This window comes from Macaca fascicularis, chromosome 11 (genome assembly GCF_037993035.2).
Source record: "Macaca fascicularis isolate 582-1 chromosome 11, T2T-MFA8v1.1".
NCBI lineage: Eukaryota > Metazoa > Chordata > Mammalia > Primates > Cercopithecidae > Macaca > Macaca fascicularis.
The window spans coordinates 4,952,111-4,970,725 of NC_088385.1; the positions used below are offsets into that span (position 1 = coordinate 4,952,111).

The window sequence follows — 18,615 nt, forward strand, 5'->3', positions numbered from 1 at the left end:
TTCTCCATGTTGATCAGGCTGGTCTCGAACTCCTGACCTCAGGTGATCCATCCGCCTCAGCCTCCCAAAGTGCTGGGATTACAGGAGTGAGCCACGACGCCCGGTCGTTCTTTTTCATAACCATCTCCACTAACTGCTAAGCACAGAGCAGGAACCCAGTAAACAAAAGGCGCACTGGTCCTAGTCCTCTTCCACTCCTTAATTGCTGTGCTGCCTGGGGCAAGTGATTGAACCTCTCTGGGCCTCAGTGCCTGGGCTTCTGGTCTTCACTCAGTTGTCTTCCTTAGCTCTGCTGACGGATGTAATGCCAATGATAAACCTGGCTTAAGTGCGTTGCTGCTGAGTTACTCTCTAACATGACGTTGCTACCTCTGTGCATTTCTTCATTGCTGTCAGAAGCCTCGATTTGTTCTGAGTGAATGACACCAACGCAGTATCTTTGTGAAACCAGTGAGGATTTTCTCTCTCGGGATATATTGCCACTTCCCGTTGTAATCCATAGGGCAAGAAGGCGCAGTGAGAATAGGCCGCTGTTTCAATGAGTAAAAGGTTAAAATCTTAAACCTCAATGAGCTGATGGGAGAATGCTGTCTGGCCTTTTATGCACGGCCCCTTCTTGGGTACAAAGCTCTTTTCCGTTTTGTGTTACGCCTTAACCTCAGGGCAGCAAGGCAGGTACCAACCTTCCGCATTCTATAGATTGGAAAACGGGCCAAGACAAATATCTTGTTCAGTCCCCACAGTGGGTCAGTGGCTGGGCCGAAATTAGACCTAAAGTCCGTGAGCGCAGTCTCCTCTGGAATGAGCTGCTGAGTCAGGCTTCAAGGGTTTCTCCTGGAGATCTTCAGCAGACGGGGGACAGTCGCCATCTGGAAAGAGTTAGTTTCACTCCTGCCAGGAGGCCGGAGGATGGACTAAATGACCCCTGCAAGTCCCTTTCTGCCCTAGGCCTCTCCAGTTACCTTCTCTCATTTCCAGCAAACATGCTTTCTCTAGGGAAAAATGAATCCGGGGCTCTCGGGTCCCTTGGGAGTCTGCAAAGATTTCACTTTCCAGTTTGGGGAATCTGAGCTCCATGAGAGAAAATGCTCAGCGCGCTGTCAGAAGGAAACATTGCAACCACACGCTATATATTTAGATTCTTCCTAGCAACAAAGCCTCCTGGCGGATGCAGGCCGAGCTGGGAGGCAGGAAGCTTGACTCCTCCTCCTGGGTCCTCTACCCTCCCACCCCCACAAGGCCCTTGACTGGCTGACTTCTCCGCCTAAGGCCTGGGTCCCCTCCCTACCTGGCATGGTCGGTTGAGGTTAATGAGGCTGTCCCTGCAGAGCCCCAGCTTTATCCTTAGGGACTTCAGAGTCTTGTACAGCTCTGAGAACGTGGGCCGTTTGTTTCACATCTTGTCCTGTCCTGAGTCTTACTTCTCTGAGTTTCTATTTTCTGAACCTAACCTAGGACACATGGCCTGACAAAGGATTTCTCTGATGCTTTGGGGTTTAAGGTTAATGATGACAGTAGTCTCCATTTAAATGATTTGACACATCTCTACTTTGCTGGGCATTTTACACGTGTTATTTCATTTAATCCCATACCAACCACAGAAAGAAGTGAGGTTCAGAGAGCTTTCATCCAAGACCATCTTGCTAGTAAATAGCAAAGCAAGGATTGCAACCCCGTCCCGTCTGACTCCACAGCTCATACCCTTTACCGTAACACTAAGTTCTGAGATATAAGTCTGGGCTTTGTAAAGAGTCACATATCATTTTGACACCAAAACACTGGTATTTCCCAGACCTTCTTTTAAAAGCTTTTTATAATGAAAGTTTTCAAACATTCAGAAAAGTTATAGGAATAGGAAATGAACCCCCCATCCCCCAGGTCTGGCCGTTACCAATGTGCATCTCTCCATTTCTCCTTTTTCTTTTCTTCATGCAGTACTTTAAAGAAAATTCCTGACATTGTGTGTCATTTTGCTCCTAAATACTTCCATATGTAGCTCTGAAAAGAGGGGAGAAGGGAGGTAGGAAGGAGGGGCTTCTTATATAACTACAAAACCACATACCTCACACAAATAATAATGTCTTATCACCTAATACCCAGTTCAATTAAAATTTCTCCTAGTGTCTTAAAAACTGTCATTTTGTATTTGGCTTGTTCAAATAAAGGTCCAACGAATTCACATATTGCATGTGGTTATGTCTCCTCCTAAGCCTTTTAATTTGAAATTGTATCTGGTTTTTCCCTTTTCTGTGGCATTGATTGCTAAAGAAAGTGTGCCCATCGTCCTGCAGACCATGCCACATTCTGGATTTGGTCGGGTTGCCTCCCCGTGGTGGTATTTACTTTGTTCTTCTATCGCCTGTATTTTCTGCAAAGGTATAGATCTAAAGGCCTCATGAGGTGCACTTTGCAGCAAGAACACCACATAGATGGCACAGAGTACTCCCTGTTGCCTCATTCAGGAGGCACATACTACCTGGTTGTCTCAATTTTAGTGCAGAGAAAGGTTCATGGGTTCAGACTGGTTTCCAGGTATTTTGACAGCTCGTAGAGACAAAAGATAGAACATTTAAATTCCACAGTATCTGAGATTATCTGGACTATCTACCATATTCCCTCGGATGCCAGGTTTGAAGGCTGCTCTGAGTTACATTTAAAAACCACAGTTTTGCAGCTTTAATGGGGCTGCAACCTTTGCCTAAAGCCTTCTTTGCTTAGGAGAGAAGAGTCTCATCTAAGATGTGGTAGAAGAGCTGTCAGCCATTTATAAGTATAGGCAATTTTTCCTTTAAATGGTATCCTGTGGGTGTGATCCGCATTCATGAGCTAGTCATCCAGAAATTAGAAAGTGCCGGGCGGACTCCCTCCAGAGGGGTGTCCCAGAGACAGGAAGCATGAAGCAATCGAGGAAGAGCCTGGTGCAGGTCCTGCCGGCTGAGGGAGGTAGCTTGAGAAATCGTGGGGCAGAGAACCTGGAGAAATGGAGCTACTGTCAGAAGAAGGGAGCTGGAGGAGGCAATACGCTGGCAGAACCTGGACTGAGGAAGAGACTAGTTAGAGAGGCTGTATGCAAGGAACTTGATTGAGAGTGAGAAACCCTAGCAAAGCACAGAAAGAGTGCTTGGGACTTGGGAATTATCTGTGGAACTCAGCCAGAAGGGACTCAGCAGCATGGAGTCCTCAACAGGAAGTGCTCTTATAAATAATCTATCCCACCCCTCTCTTTTGCAGATGAAGATAGTGCGGCTGAGAAAAGGGAAGTCTCATTTAAACTGATGTAGGACTGGGCGTGGTGGCTGACATCTATAATCCCAGCTGCTCAGGAGGCTGAGGCAGTAGAATGGCTTGAGCCCAGGTGGTCGAGGCTGTAGTGAACTATGATCCTGCCATTGCACTCCAGCCTGGGTGACAGAGTGAGACTCTGTCTCAAAAAAATAAATAAAATAAAAAGTGACACAGGGCTGCAGCTAGGACAAGAGCCTAGTTCACCTGGTTCACACCAAGCCCTTCCCACTCTACCACACTGCGTGTCCTTCTTCCTCAAGAACCAGTGGCTGCCACAGGGAGAAGTCTGGCAGGCCTGAGGTGAAGAAGTTCCGAGCCGAGAAGCCAGACTTCTTTTGTGGTAAACCAGATCCAGCCGAACATCTGTGCCAAAGCTGGTTGCCTATAATTTGCTTAAGTCAGTATAGCTTGTGCCCTGTTACTCCTTTTACTGTGTGAACAAACTCACACAGATGACGATGTGCTGTGGATTAGAGTAACTATAGAAGGTGAGGTGCAGGCTGGGGCCAAACAGACCTTGGTCTAGGTCTAAAGAATGACATCTTCGCACATCCTCATCCACTGAGCCATTACGGCCATCAAGGCTGCAGGGCAGGAGTAGACCCAGGCACTCCACAGAATGGCGATGTTGCTCATGGTTTCTTGGCAAGAGACGCTCTCCTCCTGGAGGGCTGGGACTTTTAATTAGTCACTTATATATTTCTAGCCCTTAGCAAAGAAAGTGACACATGATAATAAATGGTACTTAATAAGTACAGGTGGTTGAGTGGGTGAATGAATGAATGAAGAAATACCCAAAGAGGTAGAGCATCTTGATCACGACTTCATAGTCTCCTTAATCTTCACCTCCTTTCTGATCTTGGCTTTGTATCCAGAACAGGGAGCTTCCCATAGTGGTGCTGACTTGACCCCCTCCCCGCAAAATGTGACAAATCATGTATTCCGTCATTTATTTTTTGTAAGTCAACATCCAAAAGCTTACGTAAAAAGTTTAATTATGTAGTTAAAATAGAAACACTTTTCAGATTATTATAAATATTAAAAATTTTAAATAAAATTATTCGGTCTTGCCAGGCGCGGTGGCTCACGCCTGTAATCCCAGCACTTTGGGAGGCCGAGGCGGGCGGATCACGAGGTCAGGAGATCGAGACCATCCTGGCTAACACAGTGAAACCCCGTCTCTACTAAAAATGCAAAAAATTAGCCAGGCGTGGTGGCAGGCACCTGTAGTCCCAGCTACTCGGAGGCTGAGGCAGGAGAATGGCGTGAACCCGGGAGGCGGAGCTTGCAGTGAGCCGAGATCGTGCCACTGCACTCCAGCCTGGGTGACAAAGCAAGACTCCGTCTCAAAAAAAAAAATAAATAAATAAATAAAAATAAAATTATTCGGTCACATGTTTACATCATATATCCAATGGTAAATAGTTGCCATAAATATTTGCTATGCAATATCTCATGTTTTAAAAATTGTAAACCAAACATATTCTTCTGTTTGTTGTTGTTGTTGTTGGAGACAGGGTCCTGCTCTATCACCCAGGCTGGAGTGCAGTGACGTGATGATGGCTCACTGCAGCCTCAACCTTTCTGGGCTTAGGCGATCCTCCCATCTCAGCCTCCTGAGTAGCTGAGACTACAGGTATGCACCACCATGCCTGGCTAATTTTTGTATTTTTAGTAGAGGTGAGGTTTCACCATTTGTCTAGCCTGGTTTTGAACTCCTGGGCTCAAGCCATCTGTCTGCCTCAGCCTCCCAAAGTGGTGGGATTGCAGGCATGAGCCACCAGACCCAGCCCAAATTCTTCTGTATAGTTGGAATTCTTATATTGTTTCCTTTTCATTTTAAAATTATACTTCTATTTCACTTCACCTGCCAAAATTTTCTTCAACAAAAATGTGTTCAAAAACATAATATTTTGTTAGAACTATTATGTTCTAGTTGTTGAGATTGTTCTGTATTAGGTTATAATGACCATTATTTTTAGTACATAATTGATGAAAATATAAAATATTATACATTCTGATATGACTTAAAAAAAAACAAGTACCAATATAGACAACATCTTGGTTCATAAAACAACCTCAACGAATCTAAAAGAATTGGAATAATACAGTGTGTTCTCCAACCACAGTGGAATCAAAGAGAAATAAATAGCAGAAAGATAACAGAAAAATATAAAAACACTTCTAAATAATCCATGGGAAGAGAGGAAGTCTCAAGGGAAATCCAAAAATACATTGAACTGGAAAAAAAAAATGAAAGTACTGCATATCAAATGTTATGGAACAGAGCTAGGCAGTGCTGAAAGGAAAATATGTAGCCACAAATACTTATATTAGAAAAGAGGAACAGTCTCAAATCAAAAACCAAATACCCTACCTCAAGAACCTGGAAAATAAAGAGCAAAATAAACCCAAAGGCAAGCAGAAGGAAAGAAACACTAAAGATAAGAACAGAAATCAATAAAATTTAAAAACAGAAAACCAATAGATAAAAATCTAAAACAAAGAGCTGGTTATTTGAGAAGATCAATAAAATTGGCATACTTCCAGCAAGACTGACACAGAAAAGAGAAAAGACACAAATGACCAATATCAGGAATGAAACAGGAGATATCACTACAGGCCCTGAAGGTGTCTAAATGATGATACACGAATGCTACAAAAAACTCTACTCTCATACATTTGACAACTTAGATGAGATGGACCAATTCCTCAAAAAACACACACTATTACAGTTCACCCAAAATGAAATGGATCATCAGAATAACTCTATAACCGTTTAGCAAATTAAACTCACAATTTTGAAACTACCAAAACACAAATCTGCAGTCTAGATGTGTTTCACTGGAGAACTCTACCAACCTTTAGAGAGGAATTAATGCCAATTTTATACCATCTCTTGCAGAAAACTGAAGAGGAAGAGTTTGGCAGACTTTAGGAAGTGAATGTTACCCTGATACTGGAACCAGAGAGAGATGCCACACAAAAGGAAGGCAGGAAAGGAAGGAGGGAGGGAGGGAAGGAGGGAGAGAGGGAGAGAGAGAGGGAAGAAAAGAAAGAAAGGGAAGCTACAGACCAATACCTCTCATAAATATAGTCACAAAAATCGTTGATAAAATATTAGCAAATAGAATTCGGGCAATATGTAAAAAGAATTATACACCGTGCCAGTGCGATCTGTTTCAGGGAATCAAGGCTGGCTTGATATTTTAAAATCTTAATGTAATCAATCATATTAACAAGCTAAAAAAGAAAAATTACATAAGTATATCAACCAATGGGGAAAAAAAGCATTTGACAAAATTCACCATCCATTTATGATAAAAAATGCTGGCCGGGCGCGGTGGCTCACGCCTGTAATCCCAGCACTTTGGAAGGCCGAGGCGGGCGGATCACAAGGTCAGGATATCGAGACCATGGTGAAACCCCGTCTCTACTAAAAATAGAAAAAAATTAGCCGGGCGTGGTGGCGGGCGCCTGTAGTCCCAGCTACTCGGGAGGCTGAGGCGGGAGAATGGCGTGAACCCGGGAGGCGGAGCTTACAGTGAGCCGAGATTGCGCCACTGCACTCCAGCCTGGGCGACAGAGCGAGACTCCGTCTCAAAAAAAAAAAAAAAAAACGCTCAGAAAAAGTTCCCGATATTGGTCATTTGTGTCTTTTCTCTTTTGTCAGTCTTGCTGGAACAGAGAGGAACTCCCTCAACTCGAATATCTACAAAAATCTGTAGCTAACATTATACTTAAAGGTAAATGGCCAAATGTTTTCCCTCTAAGTTTGGGAACCTGACAAGGATGTCTGTTCTCAACACTCTTAGTCAACGTAGTGCTGGAAGTTCTAGCTAGGGCAAAAAGGGAAAAAAGGAAATAAAAAGCATACAGATTAGGAAAAGAAAGAAAACTGTATTGCAGAGGCCATGATTCTCTGTGAAGAAAGTTCCAAGGAATCTTCAAAACAACTTCTAGATCTAATAAGTAAGTTTAGCAAGTTTGAAGGATATGAGGTAAACATACAAAAGTCAATCAATTGTATTCCTATATTCTGGCACCAAGCATGTGGACGCTAAAATTAATGACAATACCATGTACGATTGTTCAAAAAAGTACTTAAATCTAACAAAGCATGTATAGGATTTTTGTTACACCAAAAACCACACAGTGCTGAAGAAATCAATCAGATCTGTGTAAATGAAGAGATATACTGTGTTTATGTATTGAAAGATTTAACTGATGAGTGTGGTGGCTCACTCCTGTAATCCTGGCACCTTGGGAGACTGAGGTTGGGGGATTGCTTGAAGTCAGGAGATGGAGACCAGCTGAGGCAACAGTGAGACCCTGTCTTATGCACCTGTAGCACTAGCTACTTAGAAGCCTGAGGTGGGAGGATTACTTAAGCCCAAGAGGTTAAAGCTGCAGTGAGCTATGACTGCATCGTTGCATTCCAGCCTGGGTAACAGAATGGGACCCTGTCTCTAAATTTTGAAAATAAACAAAAAAATTTAACATAGGCTAAGCATGGTGGCTCATGCCTGTAATCCCAGCACTTTGGGAGGCTGAGGCAGGCAGATCACTTGAGGCCAGGAGTTCAAGACCAGCCTGACCAACATGGCAAAAACCCACTTCTACTAAAAGTACAAAAATAAGCCTGGCATGGTGGCAGGCACCTGTAATCCCAGATAGGGGAGGCTGAGACAGGAGAATCACTTGAACCCAGGAGGCAGAGGTTGCAGTGAGCAGAGATCGCGCCACTGCACTCCAGCCTAGGTGACAGAGCAAGACTCTGTCTCAAAAAAAAAAAAAAAAAAAAGGTTGTACATAATAAATATGTTAATTCTCCCCAAATTGATATATACATGTACAGCACAGTTCTTATTAAAAATCCCAGCAAATTTTTTGGTAAATATACACCAGAGTACTCTAAATTTTATACTTTAAGGCAGAGGAGCTAGAACTGCCACAATTTGAAAGATAAATTGGGAGAAATTAGTCTACATGATTTCAAGACTTATTTTACAGCTACAATAAAATAAGATTGTGTGGTAGAAGAAAAGACATATGGACCAATACAACAGAATAGAGAACCTAGAAATAGCTCCACACAAATGACCCCAAATGCTTCTTGACAAATGTACCAAAGGAATCGATGGAGGAAAGATAGCCTTTTCTTTCTTTTCTTTTTTCTTTTTCTTTTTTTTTTTTTTGAGACGGAGTTTTCTGTTGTTACCCAGGTGGGAGTGTAGTGGCGCGATCTCGGCTTGCCTCAACCTCCGCCTCCCGGGTTCAAGCAATTCTCCTGCCTCAGCCTCCCGAGTAGCTGGGATTGTGGGTACGTGCCACCATGCCTGCCTAATTTTGTATTTTTAGTAGAGACAGTGCTGCTTCATGTTGATCAGGCTGGTTTCGAACTCCCAACCTCAGGTGATCTGCCTGCCTCGGCATTCCAAAGTGCTGGGATTACAGGCATGAGCCACGATGCCCGGCCGAAAAGTAGCCTTTTCTATAAATGATTTTGAAGCAATTAGACATCCACAGACAAACAAAATACAGAAGAATTTTTTTTTAAATCCTCAAGTCTCATACCTTATGCAAAAGTTAACTCAAAATGGGTCAAGATTTAAATGTAAAGCTATAAAATTTTTAGAAGAAAATCATCAGGGCTGGGCACGGTGGCTCACACCTGTAATTCCAGCACTTCTGGAGGCCGGAACGAGCCGATCATGAGGTCAGGAGATTGAGACCATTCTGGCTAACATGGTGAAACTCCATCTCTATTAAAAACACAAAAATTAGCCGGGCATGGTGGCACACGCTGTAGTCCCGGCTACTCGGGAGGCTGAGGCAGGAGAATCACTTGAACACAGGAGGTGGAAGTTGCAGTGAGCCGAGATTGGGCCACTGCACTCCAGTCTGGGCAACAGAGCAAGACTCAGTCTCAAAAAAAGAAAAAAGAAAGAAAGAAAAAAATCATCAGGATTTAGGCATAAACAAAGAGTTCTTAGCCTTGACACCAAAAACTTTTACTCTGCAAAAGACTCTGTTAAGAGGATGAGAAGTCAAGCTACGGACAGAGAAAATATTTACAAGCCACATATCTGATAAAATACTCATGTCTGGATTATATAAGGAACTCTGAAAACTCAGAAGGAAAAAATCAATCCAATTAGAAAATAAGCAAAAGACATGAAAAAAATTCATTAAAGAGAATCTACAGATAGCAAATAAGTACATGAAAAAATATTCAATATCATTAGTCATTAGGGAAATGCAAAAAATCATAAGATAGAATTACATACCTATCAGAATAGCTGAAATAAAAATATTTGAATTAGCTCATTGAACTCGCCTGCAGCTCTCGGGGTTCCTGTGTCTTTCTTCATTGTTGGAGCCAGGCCTACGTGCCAGCAACCATGTTGAAGGGACCTGCAGTTGGTATTGATCCTGACACCGGCTAGTCTTGTGTGGGTGTTTTCCAGCATGGAAAAGTAGAGATAATTGCCAGTGATCAGAGAAACCAAACCACTCCCAGCTATGTCACCTTTACGGACACTGAATAATTGATTGGTGATGCCGCAAAGAATCAAGTTGCAATGAACCCGACCAACATGGTTTTGGATGCCAAACGTCTGATTGCACACAGATTTGATGATGCTATTATCCAGTCTGAGATGAAGCATTGGCCCTTCGTGGTGGTGAATGATGCTGGCAGGCCCAAGGTCCAAGTGGAACACAAGAGAGAGACCAAAAGCTTCTATCCAGAGAAGTTATCCTCTATGGCTCTGACAAATACGATGGAAATTGCAGAAGCCTACTTTGGGAAGACTGTTACCCATGCTGTGGTCACAGTGCCAGCTTACTTTAATGATGCTCAGCGTCAGGCTACCAAAGATGCTGGAACTATTGCTGGTCTCGATGTACTTAGAATTATTAATGAGCCAACTGCTGCTGCTATTGCTTACGGCTTAGATAAAAGGTTGGAGCAGAAAGAAATGTGATGATCTTTGACCTAGGAGGTGGCACTTTTGATGTGTCAATCTTCACTATTGAGGTCTTTGAGGTCAAATCTACAGCTAGAGATACCCACTTGGGTGGAGAAGATTTTGACAACCGAATGGTCAACCATTTTATTGCCGAGTTCAAGCGCAAGCATAAGAAGGACATCAGTGAGAACAAGAGAGCTATAAGATGCTTCTGTACTGCTTGTGAACGTACTAAGCATACTGTCTCTTCCAGCACCCAGGCCATATTGAGGTCGATTCTATGTCTGAAGGAATCAACTTCTATACCTCCATTACCCATTCCCGATTTGAAGAACTGAATGCTCACCTGTTCCATGGCACCCTGGACCCCGTAGAGAAAGCCCTTTGAGATGCCAAACTAGACAAGTCACAGATTCATGATATTGTCCTGGCTGGTGGTTCTACTTGTATCCCCAAGATTCAGAAGCTTCTCCAAGACTTCTTCAATGGGAAAGAACTGAATAAGGGCATCAACCCTGATGAAGCTGTTGCATATGGTATAGCTGTCCAGGCAGCCATTCTGTCTGGAGACAAGTCTGAAAATGTTCAAGATTTGCTGCTCGTTGGTGTTACTCCTCTTTCCCTTGGTATTGAAATGGCTGGTGGAGTCATGACCATCCTCCTCAAGTGTAATACTACCATTCTTACCAAGCAGACACGGATCCTCACTACCTATTCTGACAACCAGCCTGGTGTGCTTATTCAGGTTTATGAAGGTGAGCGTGCCATGACCAAGGATAACAACCTGCTTGGTAAGTTTGAACTCACAGGCACACCTCCTGCACCCCGAGGTGTTCCTCAGATTGAAGTCACTTTTGACATTGATGTCAATGGCATCCTCAACGTCTCTGCTGTGAGTACAAGAGTACAGGAAAAGATAACAAGATTACTATCACTAATGACGAGGGCTGTTTGAGCAAGGAAGACTTTGAACGTATGGTCCAGGAAGCTGAGAAGTACAGAGCTGAAGATGAAAAGCAGAGGGACAAAGTGTCATCCAAGAATTCACTTGAATCCTATGCATTCATCATGAAAGCAACTGTCGAAGATGAGAAACTTCAAGGCAAGATTAATGATGAGGACAAACAGAAGATTCTGGACAAGTGTAATGAAATTGTCGACTGGCTCGATAGGAATCAGACTGCCGAGAAGGAAGAATCTGAAGATCAGCAGAAAGAGCTGGAGGAAGTCTGCAACCCCATCATCGCCAAGCTGTGCCAGAGTGCAGGAGACATGCCAGGAAGAATGCCTGGGGGATTCCCTGGTGGTGGAGCTCCTCCCTCTGGTGGTGCTTCCTCAGGGCCCACCATGGAAGAGGTTGATTAAGCCAACCCAAGTATAGATGTAGCATTGCTCCACACATGTAAAACATTGAAGGATCTAAATTTGTAGCAAATTCTGTGGTAGTTTAAAAAAGTTCAGCTGCTATATAGTAAGTTACGGGGCATTCTCAATATTTGAATATGGAACACACGCACAGGGGAAGGAAATAACATCGCACTTCATAAACACTGTATTGTAAGTGGAAAATGCAATGTCTTAAATAAAACTATTTAAAATTGGCACCATAAAAATATTTGAATTAATAATGCAAGAATGTTTCTTCTCACCACTCCTATTTATCATCATACTGGAAGTTCTAGCTAGTAAGAAAAGAAAAGGAAATAAAGGGTATAGAAATTGAGAAGAAAGAAAGAAAACTTTATTTGCAGATTATATGATTGTCTATGTAGAAAATTCAAAAAATTCACATACACAAAAACTTGATCTAATAAATGACTATACAAGGTTGCAGGATACAAGGTTAATATACAAGTCAGTCGCTTTCCTATATACAAGCAGTGAACAGTTGGAATTTATAATTAAAAACATCACCGTTTACATTAGCACCCCCAAAAATGAAATACTTAAGAATAAATCTAACAAAATGTGTGCAAGGAAACTACATGAGAAAAACTATAAAACTCTGATGAAAGAAATCAACAATCTAAGTAGTTGAAGAGAAAGTCTACGTTCACCAACAGGAGATTCAATGTGGTTAAGATGTCAGTTCTTTCCAAATAATCCATCAGTTCAACGCAATCACAGTCAAAATCCCAGCAAGTTATTTTGTGGATATTAACAAACTGATTCTAAAGTATATATGGGAAGGCAAAAGACCCACGATACCCAACAAATATTGAAGTAGATAAAGCACAAAGTTGGAGAACTGACACTACCCAACTTCAAGACATGCTATAAAGCTATAGTAATCAAGACTGTGGTACTGGTGAAAGAATAGACAAATAGATCCATGGAACAGAAGAGAGAGCCAAGAAATAGACCCACATAAATATAGTCTAACGATCTTTGACAAAGGACCAAAAGCAATAGAATGGAGAAAGGACAGTATTTCCAACAAACATTGCTGAGAACAATCGGACATACAAATACCAAAAAACAAAACAAAACAAAACAAAATGCAGACCTTACCCTTTTCACAAAAAAATAATTAATAGTGGATCATGAACCTAAATGTAAAATGCTAAACTGTAAAACTTTTAGAAGATAATATAGGAGAAAATCTAGATGATCTTGGGTTTGGTGATGACTTTTTAGATACAACATTAAAAGCACAATCTATGAAAGAAAAATGTGGTAACTTATATTTTATTAAAGTGAAAACTGTGAAAGATACTATTAAGGGAATGAAAAGACAAGCCACAGACTGGGAGAAAATCTTTGCAAAACACATATCCGATAAAGAATTTGTGCACAAAATATACAAAGAACTCTTAACGCTCAACAATAACAAAATAAATAGTCCAATTAAAAAGCGGGCAAGCGGCAGGCGCGGTGGCTCATGCCTGTAATCCCAGCACTTTGGGAGGCTGAGGCAGGCAAATCACAAGGTCAGGAGATCGAGACCATCCTGGCTAACACGGTGAAACCCTGTCTCCACTAAAAATACAAAAAATTAGCCAGGCGTGGTGGCGGGAGCCTCTGGTCCCAGCTACTCGCGAGGCTGAGGGAGAAGAATGGCGTGAACCCAGCAGGCAGAGCTTGCAGCGAGCTGAGATCACGCCACTGTACTCCAGCCTGGGCGACAGAGCGAGACTCCATCTCAAAAAAAAAAAAAAAAAGTGGGCAAAAGATCTGAACAGACATCTCACCAAAGGGGATATACAGATGACAAATAAGCATATGAAAATATGCTTAATATCACACATCATTAGGGAATGCACATTAAAATATCAAGATACCATGGCATAGTCATCAGAATAATAGTGAAAATTCGTAATACTGACACACCAAATGGTGAGGAGGAGGTAGAACAGTACCAACTCTCATTCATTGATGGTGGGAATGCAAAATGGTATAGCCACTTGGAAGAATGTCTTTTTTTCTTTAATAGTTTTTGGGGGAACAAGTGGTGTTTAGTTACATGGGTAAGTTCTTTAGTGGTGATTTCTGAGATTTTGGTGCACCCATCACCCGAGTGGTGTACACTGTACCCAATGTGTCGGATTTTATCCCTCATCTGAATGTCTGTTTCTTAACGTAGTCTTCCCATATGACCCAACAGTTACACTTCTCGGTATTTACCCAAGTAGTTGAAAACATAGCCACACAAAAATCTGCATATGAGGCCGGGCACGGTGGCTCACGCCTGTAATCCCAGCACTTTGGGAGGCCGAGGGGGGCAGATCACGAGGTCAGGAGATTGAGATCATCCTGGCTAACACGGTGAAACCCCGTCTCTACTAAAAATACAAAAAATTAGCCGGGCGTGGTGGTGGGCACCTGTAGTCCCAGCTACTCGGGAGGCTGAGGCAGGAGAATGGCGTGAACCCGGGAGGCAGAGCTTGCAGTGAGCTGAGATCACGCCACTGCACTCCAGCCTGGGAGACAGAGCGAGACTCCATATCAAAAAAAAAAAAAAAAAAAATCTGCACATGAATGTTTATAGAGGATTTATTCTTAGTTGCCACAACTTGAAAGTAACCAAGATATCCTTCAGTAGATGAATAGATAAACTGTGAGACATGAATTCAATGCAGTATTATTTAGGGTGAAAAGAAATGAGCTATCAAGCCATGAAAAGACATAGAGGAACCTTAAAAGCTTATGGTTATGTGAAAGATATCAATCTAAAAAAATCACGTGCTGTGTGATTCTAACTAGATGACATTCTAGAAAAGGTGAAATTATAGACACAGTAAAGATAGTAGTTGCCAAACGGTGAGGGGGACAGAGGGATGAATAGGCAGAGCACAGAGGATTTTCAGGGCAGTGAAACTATTTTGCAGAGTGTATTTGGGTGCTGTGTACCTATTTTGATATTGTATGGGGGATGCATGATACATTATGCATTTGATAAAATCCAGAGAACTTTATAACAGGAAGAGAACCCTAGTGTAAACTGTGGACTTCAGCTAAAATAGATCAATATCTAGATTATAATTAAGTTCATAATGTATCAAATTAGTTAACAAAAACTGTAACTAATAATTTAGCGAATAATACATCCATGTTGATTTGTTTATTGTAACAAATGTACTACATTAATGGGAGATGGTACTAATGGAAACTGCTGAGGTGACGGGGGAAGAGAGGGAGAGGAACTCTGTGGAGACTCTGCACTGTGTTCAATTTGTCTGAAAAAATATAACTGCTCTAAAATACATCTATGAACTCTTAAAAATAGTTAAATCTTCCATAAAGGAGAATTTTTTTTTTTTTTTGAGACGGAGTCTCACTCTGTCACCCAGGCTAGAGTGCAGTGGCGCGATCTCAGCTCACTGCAAGCTCCGCATCCCAGGTTCAAGTGATTCTCCTGCCTCAGCCTCCCGAGTAGCTGGGATTATAGGCGTCTGTCACCACACTCGGCTAATTTTTTGTATTTTTAGTAGAGACGGGGTTTCACCATCTTGGCTAGGCTGGTCTTGAACTCCTGACCTCGTGATCCACCTGCCTTGGCCTCCCAAAGTGCTGGGATTACAGGCGTGAGCCCGGCGCATAAAGGAGAATTCTAGTGATTCTAAATAATTTATGCAGATATTTCTCCCTCGAGGAGATGGGGCTTAACTCTTAACCATTTGAGTACTGGTTGGCACTTGGAAACTGGCCTTTGGACCGTAAAGTGTGGAAAGGGAGGAAGAGGTGAACTTTATGGGAGAGAGACTTGGCAAACGCCCTTAGCCAGGTGATAAGGTCGACATCATCAGTCATGTCAATTGCATGTATGCCCCTTCAATACCATGTGGTGGGAGTGGCACTGCCCTTTGTGGCTATCCTTCCAAAATCCATTACCCCAGGCTTGCCATGAGAAAAACATCAAACAAACCCAAATTAAGAGATATTCTACACAGTACCCAGCCAGCATTCCTCAAAACTGTCAAAGTCATCCAAAACAAGGAAAGTCTGAGAAACTCACAGACAAGAAAAGGCTAAGGAGACATGACAAAGAAAAGTACTGTGGTATCCAGAGTCAGAGAAAGGACAGCGGGGCAAACTAGTAACGTGAATAAACTGCAGAGTTTAGTTAGCACAAGTGTGCCGGTGCCGGCTCCTTAGTTGTGACAAAGATTCCATAAAATGAAGAGATGTTAACAGTAGGGGAAACCGGGCGAGGGGTGTATGAGAAATCTGTACTATCTTCACAACTTTTCTGTAAATCTAGAACTATCTTAAAATTAAAATTTGACTTAAAATAATGTGGGAAAAAATGGTGACAGGCCAAATGCTGGTGAGGATGTAGAGAAACTAGATCACTAATACATTGTGGAGGGAACGTAAAATGGCACCACCACTCTGGACGAGTTTGGCAATTTCTTTAAAATTTTAAACACACAATTACCACGTGATCCAACGATTGCATTTCCGGATATTTATCCCAGAGAAGTGAAAGCTTATGCTCACGAAAAGCTTGCACACGAAAGTTTATAGAAGCTTTCTGTGCCATAGTCCCACGCTGGAAACAACCCAGGTGTGTTTCAGTGGATGAATGGTTAAACAGACCATGGTACATCCACAGCAGGGAGTACTACTCAGCAGGAAAAAGGAAGGAGCTATTCACATACTCCACAACCTGGATGGCTCTCCAGAGACTTAGGCTGAGAAGAAAAAGCCAATGTCAGAAAGTTCAATGTGTATGAGTCCATTTATTTAACATTCTTGAAATGACAAAATCACAGAAATAGAGATGCAATGAGTGATTGCCGACATTAAGGGTGAGAGAATGCAAGGAAAGCAGTTGTGATTATAAGAAGGTAACTTCAGGAATTCTGGTGGTGACACAAATGTTTTGTATCTTGACTGTATCAATATCAGTATCCTGGTTTGCCCCACAGTGCAAGACCGTCTCAAAAAAAAAAAAAATAGTAATGTATCTCTTTTATTTTATTTGAGACGGAGTTTCACTCCTGTTGCCCAGGCTGGAGTGCAATGGCCCGATCTCGGCTGACCGCAACCTCCGCCTCCCAAGTTCAAGCAATTCAAGCGATTCTCCTGCCTCAGCCTCTGGAGTAGCTGGGGTTACAGGTATGCACCACCACGCCTGGCTAATTTTGTAATTTTAGTAGAGACGGGGTTTCTCCGTATTGGTCAGGCTGGTCTCGAACTCCCGACCTCAGGTGATCCACCCGCCTCGTATCTCTTAATGAAATGAATAAGGCATTTTTTTGTTTGTTTGTTTGTTTTGAGACGGAGTCTCGCTCTGTCACCCAGGCTGGAGTGCAGTGGCACGATCTTGGCTCACTGCAAGCTCCACCTCCCAAATTCTGGCCATTCTCCTGCCTCAGCCTCCCGAGTAGCTGGGACTACAGGCACCTGCCACCACGCCTGGCTAATTTTTTGTATTTTTAGTAGAGACGGGGTTTCACCATGTTAACCAGGATGATTTCGATCTCCTGACCTCGTGATCCACCTACCTCGGCCTCCCAAAGTGCTGGGATTATAGGCGTGAGCCACTGTGCCCAGCCAAATAAGGCTTTTATCTTTAATTAATTCATGTATTCATGCATGATACTACTTGTTATTAGAGTTAGACAAGGAATAGCATCCATTCTATTCCTACTTTTCATTTTTATAGAAGTAATGCTGGGAAACCTTGTTCACGTAAATAAGTTTGGATGGAGTTTTTTTATAGCAATATGATTTAGCTCTCTGAACTCTTTCCAAGTTCTATGCCAAAAATAACATACTGCCCTATCATCAAGAATTATTTTTAATAATCTATCAGCTGACAACTCCATTAGGTCCTCTCCTGATATTGTTGAAAGCAAAGAATTGGAAAACATCTGACTTGCAAATATTTATTACCTAGTCTTCGTGGTCATTAAGTCCTCTTTTTCTGGGAAATCACCTAAAATACTTTATCAAGACTTATTAAATGATTGTTAATTATGCTTGTTATTCTTTCTCATAAAGGCACCTTCTAACTTGATATACTTTAAAAGGGTCGAAGAAATAGAAGTATTTTTCATTTCAATATAAGTTTACCAAAACTTTTTTGTACATTGATTTTGTACTATCATATACTTTATTATGGAAATTTTAAGAGCTGAAAATTTAGCACATTCAATTTACGGCCCTTTAAGGTAATGGTTGAAGTGGGTCATAAAATTAATTGCCCAGAGTAGACTATTCTTCGTCCCCCACCAAAACACTTAGTTTTTCTTTTTCTTTTTTCTTTTTTCTTTTTTTTTGAGACAGAGTTTCTCTCTGTTGCCAGGTTGAAGTGCAATGGCGCTATCTCGGCTCACTGCAACCTCCACCTCCCGGGTTCAAGCGAGTCTCCTGCCTCAGCCTCCTGAGGAGCTGGGACTACAGGCATGCGCCACCACACCCAGCTAGTTTTTGTATTTTTAGTAGAGACGGGGTTTCACCATGTTGGCCAGGATGGTCTTGATCTCTTGACCTCGTGATCTGCCTGCCTTGGCCTCCCAAAGTGCTGGGATTACAGGCATGAGTCACCGTCCCCAGCCAGTTTTTATTTTTCAAGCCAAATCAATGAGTTAATATATGTCCCCAAGACAAGCATGTTGCATTCTAAGTCTAAGACAGTAGATAGATTAGATTAGATAGATGATAGATAGATAGATAGATAGATAGATAGATAGATAGATAGATAGATAGTGATAGAGCATGAAACTGTACCATGAATTTATCACCGGGATGAAATAATGTGCCACCACCCTCAATACTTCCTACCTTCACTAACTTTATTTTCATGAGATTTGCATGATGACAACATGTTCTTTGACAATCCTTGGGGGAACGATGAGGGGAGTCATTAGACAAATATTGTTATCATATTTTTGCCTTACCACACAAC

At 42.1% G+C, this 18,615-nt stretch overlaps 1 long non-coding RNA gene and 1 pseudogene across 4 annotated transcripts in view; both read left to right on the forward strand.

Annotated features, from left to right (window-relative positions):
* Positions 1-18,615, forward strand: part of LOC135966138 (uncharacterized) — a 120,379-nt gene that overhangs the window by 63,762 nt on the left and 38,002 nt on the right. For 2 of the 4 annotated variants that reach the window (XR_010579252.1, XR_012419880.1), the window contains exon 3: positions 16,689-17,075. The exons of the other annotated variants lie outside the window; for them this stretch is intronic. This is a non-coding gene — a long non-coding RNA (uncharacterized lncRNA). Of the gene's footprint in view, positions 1-16,688; positions 17,076-18,615 lie in introns of those variants that run through there. 4 annotated transcript variants of the gene reach the window in all.
* On the forward strand, positions 9,690-11,872 carry LOC102118945 (heat shock cognate 71 kDa protein-like; annotated as a pseudogene).